Here is an 18239-nt window from a genome sequence, read left to right as displayed (position 1 = left end):
GCCGCAGTTTGGTCCCCCCTGGTCGATATATATACGAACTGTTAACTTCCATTTCAATGTATCTAAGAAAATGTGCCTGTACACAAAAGCTCACACCTCAAATAAACTTTTGTTGGTCTTAAAGGTGCCATTAGGCTCAAAGTTGATTCTATTTTGTCATATATATTGCTATATTCTCCCCGCAACAAGCATTAAATGGAAACAAACGGTTACCTGGTGACTATATAAACTTATTATCGCTGTTTTGCCTTTGCATATGTCAAAACATCTTCATTATGTTGTATGCTAATTTGCTGTTCACCTCCGTAGAGGCAGCTTTCTCTATATAAAAGGTAAAGGTAGTCCCCTGTGCAAGCACCAGTCGTTTCTGACTCTGGAGCGACGTCGCATCACGATGTTTACATGGCAGACTTTTTACAGGATGCTTTGCAATGGCCTTCCCCAGTCATCTACGCTTTCCCCCCCAGCAAGCTGGGTCCTCCTTTTACCCACCTTGGAAGGAAGGAAGGCTGAGTCAACCTCGAGCTGGCTACCTGAACCCAGCTTCTGCCAGGATCGAACTCAGGTCGTGAGCAGAGAGCTCAGACTGCAGTACTGCAGCTTTACCACTCTGCGCCACGGGACTCCTGTCTCGATATATGAACTGTTAATTTCCGTTTCAATGTACCTGAGGAAGTGTGCATGCATACAAAAACTCATACCTTGAATAAAACTTTGCCAGTCGTCAAAGTGCTACTGGACTCAAACTTCGTTCTGCTTCTTCAGCCGTCAATTGAAATATTTCATACGGGCGTTTGAGAGAAGCTGGTCTGAGGACCGTGTCGGTTGGCTTGTGAAGAAGGTGCAAATGCAGCGGAACGCGATTTATGCCGGTGATTGTGTGAAGGCAAGTCTTTCTCAACAGTGGAAGGACTCCATTCGGAATTTACTTCTGAGTAGTAGTGCTCCTTATAGACTTTTTTGGAATTTTCCGGAGTCATCCTTGGGAACTGTGTTTTTGTTGGGGACGTTATGCTCTCTGTGTGATTTATATCTTTGGAATGAATTCTGGATGCTTTTGCACAATATAGATTTTTGTAAATTTGTCATGAGTGTTACATGTTTCTGACACAGCTGTTTTTTTAGACTGCTGTTTACACTGCGTTGCCACTGTTTACTCTCTTCAGAGCAACATGGCTGCCCGCCTGGATTTACCTCACGTTGCTATTGTGAAGATAAAACGGAGGAGAGGAAAACAACGTAAGCCGCTTTGGATCCAAACTGAGGAGAAGGGCAAGGCTTAAATGTTGTAGATAAAATAAATAATTTTTTAAAGATGGTTCCCCACCGCAGAGATCATCACAAATATTTCAAGCCAGCCGACCAACCTAGAGATAAGTCAATTGTGTAATTAAGGACGTAGGAACCAAGTGGGGGATAGATGAGGTAAAGCTAGGGTTGCCAAGTCCAATGTAAGCAATATCTGGGGACTTTGGGGGTGGAGCCAGGAGACATTAGGGGTGGAGCCAAGATCAAGGCTGTGACAAGCATAATTGAACTCCAAAGGGAGTTCTGGCCATCACATTTAAAGGGACGGCACACCTTTTCAATGCCTTCCTTCCACAGGAAACAATGAAGGATAGGGGCACCTTCTTTTGGGGCTCATAGAATTGGACCCCCTGGTCCAATCTTTTTGAAACTTGGGGGGGGGGGTATTTTGGGGAGAGGCACTAGATGCTATACTGAAAATTCGGTGCCTCTACCCCAAAAAACAGAGCCCCAGATACCCGCAGATCAATTCTCCATTATTTTCTATGGGAATAAATCTCCATAGGGAATAACGCAGTGTCCAGCAGACATTTCCCTCCCCTCCCCCCCGCTTTCTGATGACCCTGAAGCGGGGGGAGGGCCTCCAAAACGGGGGGATCTCTTGCCCCCACCTGGGGATTGGCAACCCTAGGTAAAGGGTAAAGCTCTCCTCATGGAAAGGAAAAGCAGAGCTGTGGGATCCTTAACAGTCACAGCATCAACAGAAGCCTCCATCTTCCGTATCTTCTCTGAAAAAGGCCATCTCACCCAATTAGCCACTGCTAACCGGTGGCTAATTGACATCTATGAGGTACACGGGATTACGGCCTGAGCAAAAAGTCAATTAATGGCCCCTGAAGCGCGAGGGCACACCGAAGCCTTTAATGACGGCCTGATTTATTCATCTTCTCAAAGCCATTACGAGCTGCTCAACCTTCCAGAAAGCTGTATCCATCACATAACCTCTGACCCCGACAGGCCATGTGAGACTTCGTCCTCCTTTTGACAAACACCGGAGGGAATGTTGCCTCGCGGAGATAACACGTTTATTTTATTTTATTTATTAAAAATGCCCCATTTTGCTCCCATGCAGGGGCAAAGTTAGAGATGTATGACTGACCTCATGGGACTTGAGGGAATGTTACCTCATGGACTATTGCACCCTTCTTAAATCTTCGTTCGCGAAGCCAAGCCGAGAGAGAGAGAGACCTCATGGAGAGTCCATGTTTTTTTTAAAAAACCCTACGGTCCATTTTGTTTCCATACAAAGCTAGAAGCATGTGACTGACAGGGTTGCCAATCCCCAGGTGGGGGCAGGGGATCCCCCAATTTGGAGGCCCTCCCCCCACTTCAGGGGGAGTGGGGAGGTAAAATGTCTGCTGGGCATTCCATTATTCCCTATGGAGACCGATTTCCATAGGGCATAATGGAGAATGGATCCACAGGTATCTGAGGATCTAGAGGGGTTGTTGTTTGAGGTGGAGGCAACAGATTTTCAGCATAGCATCTGGTACCTCTCCACAAAACACCCCCCCACACACACACAAGTTTCAAAAATATTGGACCAGAAGGTGCCCTATCTATTATTTCCAAGGGAGGAAAGGCATTTAAAAGGTGTGCAGACCCTTTACGTGTGACAGCCAGAACTCCGTTTGGAGCTCAATTATGCTTGTCACTCCCTTGCTCCTGGCTCCACCCCCAAAGTCCCCAGATATTTCTAGAACTGGACTTGGCAACCCTAGTGACTGGCCATATGAGACTTCTTCCACCTTTTGACAAATATTTGGGGGAATATTACCTCATGTAGTCACCACAGTTCAAAAAGCCTGGCCTATTTTGTTTCCATGAAAGGGCAAAGTTAGAGGTGTGCAGCTGACCATGTGAGATTTCTTCCTCCTTTTGACAAACACTTCCTCGAGGAGATACCACATTTCAAAATAAATGGCCTGTTTTGTTTTCATGCAAAGGATATTATAGCATTGGAGAAAGTCCAGGAAAGGGCAACTAGAATGATTAAAGGGCTGGAGCACTTTCCCTATGAAGAAAGGTTGAAACGCTTGGGACTCTTTAGCTTGGAGAAACGTTGACTGCAGGGTGACATGATAGAGGTTTACAAGATAATGCATGGGATGGAGAAAGTAGAGAAAGAAGTACTTTTCTCCCTTTCTCACAATACAAGAACTCGTGGGCATTCGATGAAATTGCTGAGCAGACAGGTTAAAACGGATAAAAGGAAGTACTTCTTCACCCAAAGGGTGATTATCATGTGGAATTCACTGCCACAGGAGGTGGTGGCGGCCACAAGTATAGCCACCTTCAAGAGGGGTTTAGATAAAAATATGGAGCACAGGTCCATCAGTGGCTATTAGCCACAGTGTGTGTGTATATATAAATTTTTTTTCCACTGTGTGACACAGAGTGTTGGACTGGATGGGCCGTTGGCCTGATCCAACATGGCTTCTCTTATGTTCTTAAGGGCAAAGTTAAAGGTGTGCGAAAACATTCTCTATAAGGGATTTTCACTTCTCTTCATGAAACTTTCTCAAAATTCCAGATTTGTCTGAGGTACCCAAAGGAGGTATCCAAAGAAGGGACCCGAAGAAGGTACCCAAAGGAGATCTTAAATGTGGTGAATGTCCCCATGAGAAATGCAACTCCTCTTATTTTGACTTCGACATTCTGCAGCTTTTTAGTTTGGAAAGAAGGAACAGTTGTGGTTCAATTTCCCCCCCCCCCCCTTTTGCAAGCTTTCAACGTTTTTATAACTTTCCCAATTTTATCTATTCAGAGTATAGGAGAGGTTCAAAGCCACCCAGCAAATTTCCATGATAGAAGTGAGGATCAAATGGGGCCTCCCTGAACTCTAATCTGATTCTCTGCCTCTGAATATGGAGGTTCTTGTATTCACCATAGAGAGTACATGGGAGCTCATCACGACCATAAAATCATGGGGTCACCCTTTTGAAGCCACCCTTTTCTCCAGGGGAATTATCTCTGTACTCTGGAAATCTTCTTCTCGTCTGCATTAGAAGCGCTTGATGTGAGTCCAGAAGTACTTGAGCCAGTTTGGTGTAGTGGTTAAGTGTGCGGACTCTTATCTGGGAGAACCGGGTTTGATTCCCCACTCCTCCACTTGCACCTGCTGGAATGGCCTTGGGTCAGCCAGAGCTCTGGCAGAGGTTGTCCTTGAAAGGGCAGCTGCTGTGAGAGCCCTCTCCAGCTCCACCCACCTCACAGGGTGTCTGTTGTGGGGGAGGAAGGTAAAGGAGATTGTGAGCCGCTCTGAGACTCTTCAGAGTGGAGGGCGGGATATAAATCCAATATCTTCATCTACCTCACAGGGTGTCTGTTGTGGGGGAGGAAGGTAAAGGAGATTGTGAGCTGCTCTGAGACTCTTCAGAGTGTAGGGCGGGATATAAATCCAATATCTTCATCTTCTTCTTCTACTTTATAGACAAGGGGAGGCCAAAATTGCCGAACATAAGAGCTGCATAGAATAAACATCATGTCTGAGAGCATCAAGGATGGAAAGAAGGAAACCAAATAGATGGGAGAGCTGGAATGAAAGCAACTTTAACTTTAAATCCCCGGGCTGTAGAAAGTATTTCTTCACCCAAAGGGTGATTAACACATGGAATTGTAGCTGCCACGGGAGGTGGTGGCAGCTAAAAACATAGCCAGCTTCAAGGGGGGGATTGGATAAACATCTGGACCAGAGATCCATCAGTGGCCATTAGCCACAGCGTATTGTTAGAACTCTCTGTCTGGGGCAGTGATGCTCTGTATTCTTGGTGCTCGTGGGGATGCAGTGGGAGGGGGCTTCTAGTGTCCTGGCCCCACTGATGGACCTCCTGAGGGCACCTGGTTTTTTTGGCCACTGTGTGACACAGAGTGTTGGAATGGATGGGCCACTGGCCAGATCCAACATGGCTTCTCTTATGTTCTTATGGGTTGGCTTGGAGAAGTGATTTAAAGAGACAAATGCCTTCTCCAAGCTTGCTGGTGGAGCAGTGGGGGCTTTTAGAGCCTCACAAAATGTGTGAAAGAGCCACATGTGGCTCCTGAGTCACAGTTTGGCCACCCTTGTTAGAGACCAACAAGATTTTCATGATATGAGCTGCTGAGAGCTCATCAGATACATCAGATACCTTCATCAGATACAAACATGGTTGGAGATCCTTGATCCTATATTCCAGGCTGAGATCCGTTGTACATCTGGGCAGGGCTTTTTAGGGAGCAGGAACTCCTTTGCATATTAGTCCACACACCCCTGTAGCTAATCCCTCTGGAGCTTGGCGTAGGCCCTGTACTAAGAGTCCTGTAAGCTCTTGGAGGAATGGCTACATCAGGGGTGTGTAGCCTAATATGCAAAGGAGTTCCTACTACAAACCCCCTCTCCCTTCATCCAGGAAAGCTCCAGGTACTACCTGGAGACTAATAATCCTCTGTGTCATGCTACATGGACCCCAGGTTAAGTTCCTACCACAGTAAATTAAAGACGTTTGTTGGGATGTAGAAAAAAAAACCTTTTCTTTTATCCACATTATTTTTCTGCATTTTCATTCTGAGTCTTTTTCTTCTACCCATATGCATCAGTGGCGTTTCTAATATCTCCCTTTTATGCCATTGTTATGTTGTGCTCAATCATGTTCTGTCATTTTTACACCGTTTCAATGCCATTTTACACCATTTCATGCCAGTTTTATACCATGTTATAGTGCATTGTCATTTGTATGCCATTTGAATAGTAGGCAGCGTGGATACAAGAGGCGCAAAAAGCATGGCAGGTGTTTATAAAACAAGAGAAGAATAGAGTTGCTGGTTCCGTTTGCACAAGGCACAAGCCAAAAGGAAGTGCCCTGCTGGATCAGACCGTGGTTCATCTTGTCCAGCATCCTAACAACATCAGATGAGTCCTGCTAGATCAGACCAGTGGTTCATCTAATCCAGAATCCTAAGAACATAAAAGAGCCCTGCTGGATCAGACCACAATACAAGAACTTGTGGGCACTGCATGAAATTGCTGAGCAGTCGGGTTAGAACAGATAAAAAGAAGTGCTTCTTCACCCAAAGGGAGATCAGCACATGGAATTCACTGCCACAAGAGGCTACAGGCATAGACAGCTTCAAGAGGGGATTGGATAAACATATGGAGCAGAGGTCCATCAGCGGCTATTAGCCAGAGCTTATCATTGGAACTCTCTGTCTGGGGCAGTGATGCTCTGTATTCTTGGTGCTTGGGGGGGTGGGGCACAGTGGGAGGGTTTCTAGTGTTCTGGTGCCACTGATGGACCTTCTGATGGCACCTGGCTTTTTTGGCCACTGTGTGACACAGAGTGTTGGACTGTGTCCAACATGGCTTCTCTTATGTTCTTATATTCTTATATGAGTGGTCCATCTAGTCCAGTATCATAGGAAAATAAGAAGAGCCCTGCTGGATCAGACCACTGGTCCATCTAGTCCAGCATCCTAAGAACATAAGAGCCCCGCTGGATCAGACCAGTGGTCCATCTAGTCCAGCATCGTAGGAACATCAGAAGAGCCCTGCTGGATCAGACCACTGGTCCATCTAGTCCAACATCCTAAGAACATAAGAAGAGCCCTGCTGGATCAGAGCAGTGGTCCATCTAGTCCAGCATCCTAAGAACATAAGACAAGCTCTGCTGGACCAAACCGGTGGTCCATCTAGTCCAGCATCCTAAGAACACCAGAAGAGTCCTTCTAGATCAGACCACTGGTCCATCTAATCCAACATCCTAAGAACATAAGAAGAGCCCTACTGGATCAGACCAGTGGTCCATCAAATCCAGTATCCTCAGAACATAAGACAAGCTCTGCTGGACCAAACCTGTGGTCCATCTAGCCCAGCATCCTAAGAACATAAGAAGAGCCCTGCTGGATCAGACCAGTGATCCATCTAGTCCAGCATCCTAAGAACATAAGAAGAGCCCAGCTGTATTAGACCAGTGGTCCATCTAATCCAGCATCCTAAGAACGTCAGAAGAGTCCTCCTGGATCAGACCAGTTTGTAAGCTGGTTCATGCTTAGTCTCTTTCCCTGCCACTAGAAGAGGTCATCACTCAGTGGTACATCATCTGCTTGGCATGCAAAAAGTCCCAATTGAATCCCCAGCACATCCAGTTTAAAGAATCAGCTAGGAGTTGATGCAAAAAACCCTCTTTCTAAGACCCTGGGGAGCTGCTGCTTGTCTAAGTAGACAATAGGGTTGCCTGGTCCCCCCCTCCCCCGGTTACAGGCAGGGGATGGGGGGGGTCAGGTTGAGGAATTCCTGGAGATTTGGGGACAGAGCCTGGGGAGGACTGGGACCTCAAGGGGTACAATGCTACAGAGTCCACCCTCCTCCAAAGCATCTATTTTCTCCAAGAGAACTGATCTCTGTAGCCTGGAGATAAACGGTAATTCCAGGGGATCCCCAGGTCCCACCTGGAGGCTGGCATCCCTAGTATACAATACTGACCTGGATGGACCAATGGTCTGATTCAGTACAAGGCAGCTTCATAAGTAGGACAGGCAGACAGACAGATGATAGATAATAGATGACTGATAGATGATAAAGGGTCATTTTGTAGAAAAAGAGGTGCCGGAGCTCATTTGCACAACTCATTTGCATGTCACTCACATATGCCACCCACCCTGACATCACTAGAAGGAATACTAAATTATATCAGCTCAGCATCTACCTTAAAATGCTTCTTGAGTTATAATTGTTATAATAAAACCTTACTCCCATCATACTTGAAAAATTACTTTTTCCTATGTAGCCACAACGGCCTGATGAAGATTTCCATCTGTCTGCTTTATATATTTTGGTTATTTCCCCCTTTTTGGTGGGGAAAAATATTAGCGAGTTTATCGAGTCTTAGAGTTCAGCAAAATTCTCACAGTGGGTTTGAACCATGGAGCCCAGAAGCAAGGGTGTTTTGTTTTTTGCGGGGGGTGGGTGGGTGGGAATAAGAAAGAAAAAGCACAATAACATTCCAGAGATCTGCTCCTATAAGCTCCTGCCCAAAATAAGGCCTGGATGGATGGATGGATGGATGGATGGATGGATGGATGGATGGGTAGATAGGTAGAGAGAGAGAGAGTGAGAGAAGATAGATAGATAGATAGATGATAGATAGATAGATAGATGATAGATAGATAGATAGATAGATAGATAGATAGATAGATAGATAGATAGATAGATAGATAGATAGATAGATAGATAGATAGATAGATAGATAGATAGATGTGGGGGGGGGGGGAGAGAGAGAGAGACATGAGTTTCCTAGGAAGAAGAAACAACCATGAAGTTCCGCTCCATACTTCCAATAGGCCAACTTTGTGTTCCAGTAACAGGGGAGCCTCTGTTGTGTCTCTTCTGCTCTGATGCCTTTCTTATGCTTTGATTGCAGACAGCAAGACGGAAGAAAGCTGAGTGGCGGGTGTGTCAGATGGATGGAGGAGTAAATCGCTCCGAATAACTTTTGATGCGGACAAGCTGAGTTTCCGAACCATGCGGCTGGTTTATTCTGTCTCAGAGATCTGCAGAGAGGGAGGAATGGAGAAAGGTTTGTTTCAGGGTCTAAATTGGGAAATTGTTAACATCACTGAAACCAACAGTTCAGCCGCATGGCGCCTTCATGCTTGGCTGGGCCTGCGGACGGAGAGCTTTAAGAAGCAACCGGATAAGGTTTCCAGGAGGGCACGAGAAATTTCTTTCTTTTTAGTCTTAATATTTAGGCCCAGCTTTTCCAGGTTTCACTCCCAAAGTTGCTTTCAGTGAATATATATAACACAGCTAGACATTAACTGAGTCATGCATGAACACACATGAATCTGCCTTTTGCAGAAGCAGATTGTCAATTCGTCAAAGTCAGAATTGCCTTCTCAGACTGGTCTTGGCTTTCCAGCATCTCAAGTGGAGGTCTTTCACATCTCCTGTTATCTGATCCTTTAAACTGGAGATGGTGGGGATTGAACCTGGGACCTTCTCAGTGTCATACAGTGGCCAATATATGTGTGTGTGTGTGCGTACACACACACACATATATACATACACACATATGTATACATACACACACACACAAATATATATATACAAACTGTGGCTAATAGCCACTGCTGGACCTCTGCTCCATATTTTTATCTAACTCCCTCTTGAAGCTAGCTATGCTTGTAGCCGCCGCCACCTCCTGTGGCAGTGAATTCCACATGTTAATCATCCTTTGGGTGAAGAAGTACTTCCTTTTATCCGTTTTAACCCGACTGCTCAGCAATTTCATCGAATGCCCACGAGTGCTTGTATTGTGCGAAAGGTAGAAAAGTACTTCTTTCTCTACTTTCTCCATCCCATGCATAATCTTGTAAACCTCTATCATGTCACCCTGCAGTCAACGTTTCTCCAAGCTAAAGAGCCCCAAGCGTTTTAACCTTTCTTCATAGGGAAAGTGTTCCAAACCTTTAATCATTCTAGTTGCCCTTACCTGCACTTTTTCCAATGCTATAATATTCTTTTTGAGGTGCGGTCTGAGGGTCTCAGACAGAGATCTTTCACATCTTGGTCCTTTTTGACTGGAGGTGCTGGGGATTGAACCTGGGACCTTCTGAATGCCAAGCAGATGCTCTTCCTCTGACCAGAGCCCCTCTTTCTCCTTTTCTGCTGGCAATTAGATAAGGGACGTTATTCTCTCTTCCTTGCTTTCTGCCAGATCCGAGCCAGAAACTAAGATCCTCAAAGATGCCTAACTTTTTATATGCAATTCGATATGTCAGAGTTTATTTTAGACCAACTTGAGCATAGGGCTTAGGGCTAGCATGGGATGGCAGTGAATGAAGAGTTAATTGTAAAAAGTAAGAGAATTGACACCCTGGCTGAGTCAATCTGCCAAGCTCCAATCTGCTTTCTCTCTGCGTCTCTCTCACAAATGCTTCTCTCTGCCTGCAGAATACAAGAAACTTGGGTTGATAACACTGTAGAGGGGAGGCTGAGGGTGGAGAGAGGCGCAAACCAGTGACTGGATTTGCATGCTCATGGCTCCCCCTAGAGGCAAATGAATCCCATGACAACTCGCTTCCGGGTAGTGAGCGGAAAGCGAATCTCCCCTAAGGCCAATAAAAATTCTGCAGTTTCAGGTTCCCAAAGGGAGACAGGACATATGTATTTACCTTAACTGGCATTTGCCCATGAAACCTGGATGCTAATAGTTTATAAAACTTCAGCTCTGTTCTGGCTCAGGTACCTTTCTTTTTAAAAAGTGCACGGAGACTGAATCGAACAGTATCCGAGGAGCAGCTGGTGGGCATAACAGGGCTGACAATTGAGAACATATGCTGGTAATTGCAGTTCAGACAGAGGATCGGTCTCTCGTGTCACCGATGGTGGAATTTCTCATAAAAATCATTGACAGATTTTATAACCTTAGGAAGAACAGAAATAACAAAGGCAGCACATTCTTCATAATGAATGTTTCAGGAGCAGCCGAGCTGGCCTCCCTGGGGGACTCTCTCATTCCTTTGGAGGAAAGTGCAAGAAAAACTCGGAGACAGCGGGAAACAGCTTGGGTGGCTGCCGTCTGGTTCGGTGGTGTTCGTTTTTCACTACCGAGAGCAGCCAACATCCGGTTGAAAGCACAGGGGGAGTAAGAAGCTGCCTTCAGATTATATCTACACATTTCGGGAGCCCACCAACTGGTGTAACCCTACTCGATATGAGCTGTCGCCATATAGTGTGAACAGAGGCAATGTGCATCTTTTGCACGGTGGTTCACTGCTTGTGAACAGGGAACTGATGTTTTGTTAGTGGATTTGATAGGTTGTCCGTTTGTCCATCAGGGTTCAACAGGTTGTTCAACTAGATTCCAGTCTGGTAGAAAAGGGCAACTAGAATGATTAAAGGGTTGGAACAAGTACTTGAAGAGCTGTCATATAGAGGATGGTGTGGAATTGTTTTCTGAGGCCCCAGAAGGTAGGACCAGAACCAATGAGTTGAAATTAAATCCAAAGAGTTTCCAGCTCAACATTAGGAAGAACTTCCTGACCGTTAGAGCGATTCCTCAGTGGAACAGGCTTCCTCGGGAGGTGGTGGGCTCTCCTTTCTTGGAGGTTTTTCAACAGAGGCTAGATGGCCATCTGACAGCGATGAAGATCCTGTGAATTTGGGGTAGGTATTTGTGGGTTTCCTGCATTGTGCAGGAGGTTGGACTGGATGACCTTGGAGGTCCCTTCCAACTCTATGATTCTATGATTTCTTCCTAACCATGCAGAACAGCACAATTGGAGTTTCACACTAGCACATTCTGTTCCAGCCCAATCTTCTACTATCATCCCATCCTTCCGGCATATCTTCTCCGCTCAGCAGACAATAGTTTAAAAAGGTTATGAGATCACTCACCAATTGTATAAATTAGTCATCACTCAATGCAGCATTACAATAAAATCCTACCCTTTGGTTTTCCTTTAAATAGTCCTTAGAGTAGCTAATGACTACTGATCAGCATGTTTGAGCATGTGCGCTATGGTCAGGACTTTTTTTTTTTGCAGGAACTCCTTTGCATATTAGGCCACACACCCCTGATATAGCCAATCCTCTTGGAGCTTAAAGTACTTCCTGAGATACTTAATTGGAGCTGCTGGGGGCAAACATGGTATCTTCTTGCAAGAGCTTACCAAACTGGTTCACATTAACTGCAAAACGGCATGCCCAAAACCGCTGTCGATTCAAACTGAATTATGACTGTAAGCATCAGGAAGGACAACTTGGAAGCAGGGCCAGCTCTCCCACTAGGCAAACTAGGCGGTTGCCTAGGGCGCCGGGAGGTTGGGAGCGGAAAATTCGGCTCCCCACCCCCTCCCGGTGCCCCAGGCAACCGCCTAGTTTGCCAGCCTCTTCGCCCGCCATCGCCACACCTCCCTTTCCTTCGCCTCCGCACCACACCTCCCCTCTCCCCGCACCCCACCTCCTCCTCCTCGCTCCCTTCCCTACGTGTCAATTACGTCACTCGCTCGGCAGGTAAAACCGCGCCACGGGGCCTCGCTTGCACTTTGTCTGGACCGGCTGCCTGAAAGGGCAGCCTCACTGTTGCTGACTCCTCCCCCATCTAGGAAGTGGGAGGGAAGGAGTCAGCGACAGCAAGGCTGTCCTTTCAGGACATCGGTCCGCCAGACAGAGTGTAAGCGAGGCCCCACGGCATGGTTTTACTCGCCAGGCGAGTCATTGCCGGGGGGGGGTTAGATCATTGGAACACGGCGTTAGAGCCGGTTCCGGAATTGCAACTGACATGTGGGGAAGGGAGGGAGGGGATGCGGTACGGAGCCACAGGAGGGGAGCCACGGGGGCGGGGGGGGCACATACGGCATCTCAGGGCGTCGGTCCGGCCCTACTTGGAAGAATATTGATAGAATTTTGTGGAACCAAAGCATTTTTTATAATTGAATGATATGATGCAAGTGTGGGGAGAGGGACAGTGCTCAGAGATAGAGCCTCTGCTTGGCATGCAGGAGGTCCCAGGTTCAATCCCTAAATCTCGGTTAAAAGGATCAGGCAGGAGGTGATGGGGAAGACCTCTGCCAGAGACGCTGGAGAGCTGCTGCCAGTCCGTGTAGACAAGATAGACCTTGATGGACCAAAGGTCTGGTTCAGTAGAAGGCAGCTTCATATGTTCAAGTGTGCTTGTCTATTTAAACAGTCACCTCCTGAGTGAAGCAGTCATGCAGCAAGGATAGGACTGAAGGGAAGAAGAAGAAGAAGAAAGAGAAGGGGAGGAGGAGGAGAAGAAAGGAGGAGAAGGAGTTTTAATACCCCACTTTTCACTTTCTTAAGGAGCCACAAAGTGGCTTACAATCTCTTTCCCTTCCTATCCCCGCAACAGACACCCCCTGAAGTAGGTGGGGCTGAGAGAACTTTGAGAGAACTGCAATTGACCCAAGGTCACCCAGCTGGCTGTGGAGGAGAGGGGAATCAAACCTGGTTCTCCCGATTAGATACTCCCATTCTTAACCGCTACAGTAAACTGGCTCTCCAGGAGAACTCAATGCAGCTGTTCGAGAATCTGTACAGGAAAACAAATTCCACTGTACTTCATGAAGGAATACAATGGAATTCGGAAGGAAGCGACCTGTTGAATGGCGATGTGCAGATTAAAAAACTGCTGATCTCATCTGAGCGTCAAAAAATCAGAGGGCAGGATCTGGGCTGAATCGGTGGGTATTCGAGCATGTCTCGAAAACTGGAGAGCCAGTTTGGTGCAGTGATTAAGTGTGCGGATTCTTATCTTGATTCCACACTCTTCCACTTGCAGCTGCTGGAATGGCTTTGAGTGAGCCATAGCTCTCACAGAGATTGTCCTTGAAAAGGCAGCTTCTGTAAGAGCTCTCTCAGCCCCACCTACCTCACAGGATGACTGTTGTGCGGGGTGGGGGAGGTAAAGGAGATTGTGACCACTCTGTGACTGAGATTCAGAGTATAGGGCGGGATATAAATCCAATATCATCTTCTTCTTCTTTGTCCTGGCGGGAATTTTTTGTGTACAATTTTCCACCTCGTCCCCCCTCCTCTGTAACTCCTCAACATCCCCTGGCTTATGTCTCTTCTATTCTGGATGTATAATGAGCTAGGTGGAACGGCCTCGCTCGGTTCTTTCATTGTCTGCCTTCTGCCGCTTGGCGAAAGCTGTTTTTATTTAGCAAAGCTTTTTAATTGATTTTAATTGGCAGTTGCCGTTATACTGACTAGTATTTAAAAAACTCATAATCCACGCTGCATTGCTTTTAGTGATTCTGTATGCTGGCTTTTCATCATTGGTGGTTATAAATGGAATCTAGTGCGCCAATGCAAGGAAGTTCCCACTCAGAAAGACCCATAATATCTGTGTCTAGGGGTGGAATTCTAGCAGGAGCTCCATTGCCTAATAAGTCACATAGCCCTGGCGTAGCCAATCCTCCAAGGGCTTACAAAATAGAGCCTTGAAAGCTGTTGGGGGATTGGCTACATCAGGGGTGTGTGGCCTAATATGCAAAGGAGCTCACGCTAGAATTCCACCCCTATCTATGTCAATATATCCAAGTGGGCAGCCGTGTTGGCCTGAAGCAGTAGAACAGAGCACACTTCATCAGACGAGGAATCACGTATGGCGAGCAGAGCAACATATTATATGTAGTTCTGCTCACTGTACCTGATTCCTTGTTTGATGAAGTGTGCTTAACCACACGACAGCTTACATTCTGAATAAAACTTTGTCGGTCTTAAGGTGCACTCGACTCCTACTTCGTTCTGTGTCTATGTCATTCAGGTTAACTGAATCTCACCAGATCTGGGAAGCTAAGCAGAGCCAGCCATGGGTTAGTACTTGGATGGGAGACCACCAAGGAAGTCTAGGGTTGCTATGCAGAAGCAGACAATGGCAAACCACCTCTGAACATCTCTTGCCTTGATCTGGATGGCCCAGGCTAGCCTGATCTTGTCAGATCTTGGAAGCTAGGCAAAGTCGGCCCTTCTTAGGACTTGGATGGGAGACCACCAAGGAGGTCCAGGGTTGCTATGCAGAGGCAGGCAATGGCAAACCACCTCTGAACATCTCTTGCCTTGACCTGGATGGCCCAGGATAGTCTGATCTTGTCAGATCTTGGAAGCTAGGCAAAGTCGGCCCTTCTTAGGACTTGGATGGGAGACCACCAAGGAGGTCCAGGGTTGCTATGCAGAGGCAGGCAATGGCAAGCCACCTCTGAACATCTCTTGCCTTGACCTGGATGGCCCAGGCTAGCCTGATCTTGTCAGCTCCTGGAAGCTAGGCAAAGTTGGCCCTTCTGAGGACTTGGATGGGAGACCACCAAGGAGGTTCAGGATTGCTCTATAGAGGCAGGCAATGACAACCCCACCTCTGAATATCTATTGTCTTGACCTGGATGGCCCAGGCTATCCTGATCTTGTCAGCTCCTGGAAGCTAGGCAAAGTTGGCCCTTCTTAGGACTTGGATGGGAGACCACCAAGGAAGTCCAGGGCAGCTATGCAGAGGCAGGCAATGGCAAACCACCTCTGTTTATCTCTTGCCTTGAAAAACCTTCAGCAGGGATGTCAAACTCACTTGTTATGAGGGCCAAATCTGACATAAATGAGACTTTGTTGGGCCGGGCCATGCTGGGCTGGGGCATGTCGGACTGGGCCATGTGTGTGCCTACTTAAGATTAGGTAGCAGAAATATAAACTTTATAAAGGAAAAACAAATACAATTACAGATTTTTTTAAAAAAAACTAACTTAAAACATACTTAAGACATTAGCACTTGTTGGCCTTTTTTGGTGCTTTCTTTGTATTTCTCCCATGGGATCCGGGGAACTGGGCAAAGGAAGCTCTGGCTCTTTCCTTCTTTCCCCAGGGGATGAGGAGGGGGAGGAGCCTCAGCCAATAGAAGGAAGAGACGCTTGGCTCAGTAGCTCTGCTGTGTGATTGGAATAGCCTGGCAAAGCAAGCTCTCCCTTCCTCCTTCCCCCCCCAAGGGAGGAGCCTCAGTCAATGGAGAAAATAGAGGCTCTGCTCTGTAGCTCCTGTGCAATTGAGCAAGCCTGGCAAAGCAAGCTGTGATGCAGAAGGAAGCAAGAGAGAGGGAGAAGGAAGCAGATGACAGACAGTTGCTCGAGGCATGACAGGAACCCTCTGGGGGCCTGATTCGGCCCCTGGGCCAAATGTTTGACACCCCTGTCCTACAGGGTTGCTTTTAAATGGCCACAACTTGATGGCACTTAATTATCACTGACGTGGATGGCCCAGACAAATCTGATCTTCTCAGATCTTGGAAGCTAAGTGGGATCAGCCTTGGTCAGTATTTGGATGGGAGACCACCAGGGAAGACCAGGCGCCTCTGAATGTCTCTCACCTGGAAAACCATTCGTTTGATTTTCAATCTTTTCCTCGTTGATAGATCCAGATGGGCAGCCATGTTAGTCTGTCTGTAGCAGCAGAAAAGAGCAAGATTCCAGTAGCACCTTAAGGGCTAACAGAATCTGAAGAAGAAGAAGAATTGCAGATTTATACCCCGCCCTTCTCTCTGAATCAGAGACTCAGAGCAGCTTACAGTCTCCTATATCTTCTCCCCCCACAACAGACACCCTGTGAGGTGGGTGGGGCTGAGAGGGCTCTCACAGCAGCTGCCCTTTCAAGGACAACTCCTACAAGAGCTATGGCTGACCCAAGGCCATTCCAGCAGCTGCACGTGGAGGAGTGGGGTGTCATGAGCCCTGACGAGGGGGAGCTGGAAGGGTTAACAGACCTGGAAGAGTTGCCAACCAGCTCCTCAGCCGAACAACCAGCAGCTGGCCCATCAATCACTCTCCCCACATTTCAAGCACCAGTGTCAGCTGTTGACAATCAATCTCCTCCCTCCCATCTCAAGAGTTTGAAGCAAGCTCCAGAAAGAACTTTCAGAGTGAAGACATGAGGCACGCCGATGCTTCAGATCTCTCAGCCTTGAGTTCTAGCAGGGAACAGGCTGATTGAGGCTCCCATATAACTCCCACCCAGGACTCGGTAACCTCATGGAAGCAACAAGTCGATGCTCTGACTTGCATCCACGGTCCTTCCTGATTCAAGTTCCTGACCTGCTTGAATTCCTTGGCACCCTTACCCTTTGGCTTTTGGACACTGACTTCTGATTCCAGTTTGTGATTTTGCTTTGGTGACTTGGCCCCTGCTTGACTTCCTGGACTTTGACCTTGGACTGGCTTTGGGCTCCTGCCTGCCTGAGCCCTGAGAACGTGACATGGGGAATCGAACCCAGTTCTCCCAGATAAGAGTCCGCGCACTTAACTACTACACCAAACTGGCTCTTTGGGGCAGGAGAGGAGCTTTCATGAAGCTCATGAAGAACTCAGTAGTGACTCGTGGTATTTCAGATCCAGGTGGTCATCCATGTTGGTCTGAAGCAATAGAACAAAGTTGGTGTCCAGTAGCACCTTTAAGACCCACTAAGTTTTATTCTGCATGTAAGCTTTTGTGTGCCAAAAGCACACTTCATCAGACAATAGTATGGGATGGAATTAGCAGTCCCTCATATAGAGAAATATTTCAGGATATTTCTTCAAAACTATATACACGGCATATCTAGAGAGAATGAATTAGTGTGCAAAATAGTGAATTAGTTATGCAAAATAGTGAATTTGTTTTTAGCAGATTTAAAGAATGACAAGTTGGGGTCTGGTCATCGTCTCTTTGGGTTGACTGGGCAGAAAAATTGGTGACTGATGTCTATGTCATTAGGTTTCTCAATTGTAAAGAGTAATACATTAGAGCAGGGGTGTCAAACTCATTTGTTATGAGAGCCAGATTCTGACATAAAAAAGAGACCTTATTGGGCTGGGTCATGTCGGGCCGGGCCATATTTGAGACTAGGTAGCAGAGATATAAAGTTTTTAAAGGACACAGACAAACACAACTAACCCCCCCCCCCCCACCTTAAAATAAATCATGCTTAAAACATTAGCACTTGTTGGTCTTAAAGGTGCTTTCTTTGTATTTCTCCCATGGGATGCAGGGAACTGGGCCAAAGGAAGCTCTGGCTCTTTCCCTCCCTCCCCAGGGGACCAGGAGTGGGAGGAGCCTCAACCAATGGAGAAAATCGAGCCTTTTCTCTGTAGCTCCTGTGCGATTGAGCAAGCCTTGTAAAGCAAGCTGAGATGCAGAAGGAAGCAAGAGAGAGGGAGAAGGAAGCAGATGAAAGCCAGTTGCTGACAGGAGCCCTCTGAGGGCCTGATTTGGCCCCCAGGCCGCATGTCTGACACCCATGCATTAGAGTCTGTTGTAAATGTTCCATGGTACTTCAGATACTGAAGAGGTCTTTGAAGAAATGAGCAGTGACTCCCGAAAGCTCCTTCCCTGCCACAAATTTTGTTAGTCTTTAACTTGCTCTTGGACTCTGGCTCTTTTCTGACCCTTTCCTAGACTTCAACAGAAAAGGGGATCA

Source organism: Heteronotia binoei, chromosome 8 (assembly GCF_032191835.1).
Source record: "Heteronotia binoei isolate CCM8104 ecotype False Entrance Well chromosome 8, APGP_CSIRO_Hbin_v1, whole genome shotgun sequence".
In the NCBI taxonomy this organism is placed as follows: Eukaryota; Metazoa; Chordata; class Lepidosauria; order Squamata; family Gekkonidae; genus Heteronotia; species Heteronotia binoei.
Note: the sequence above shows the minus strand (reverse complement) of the source record.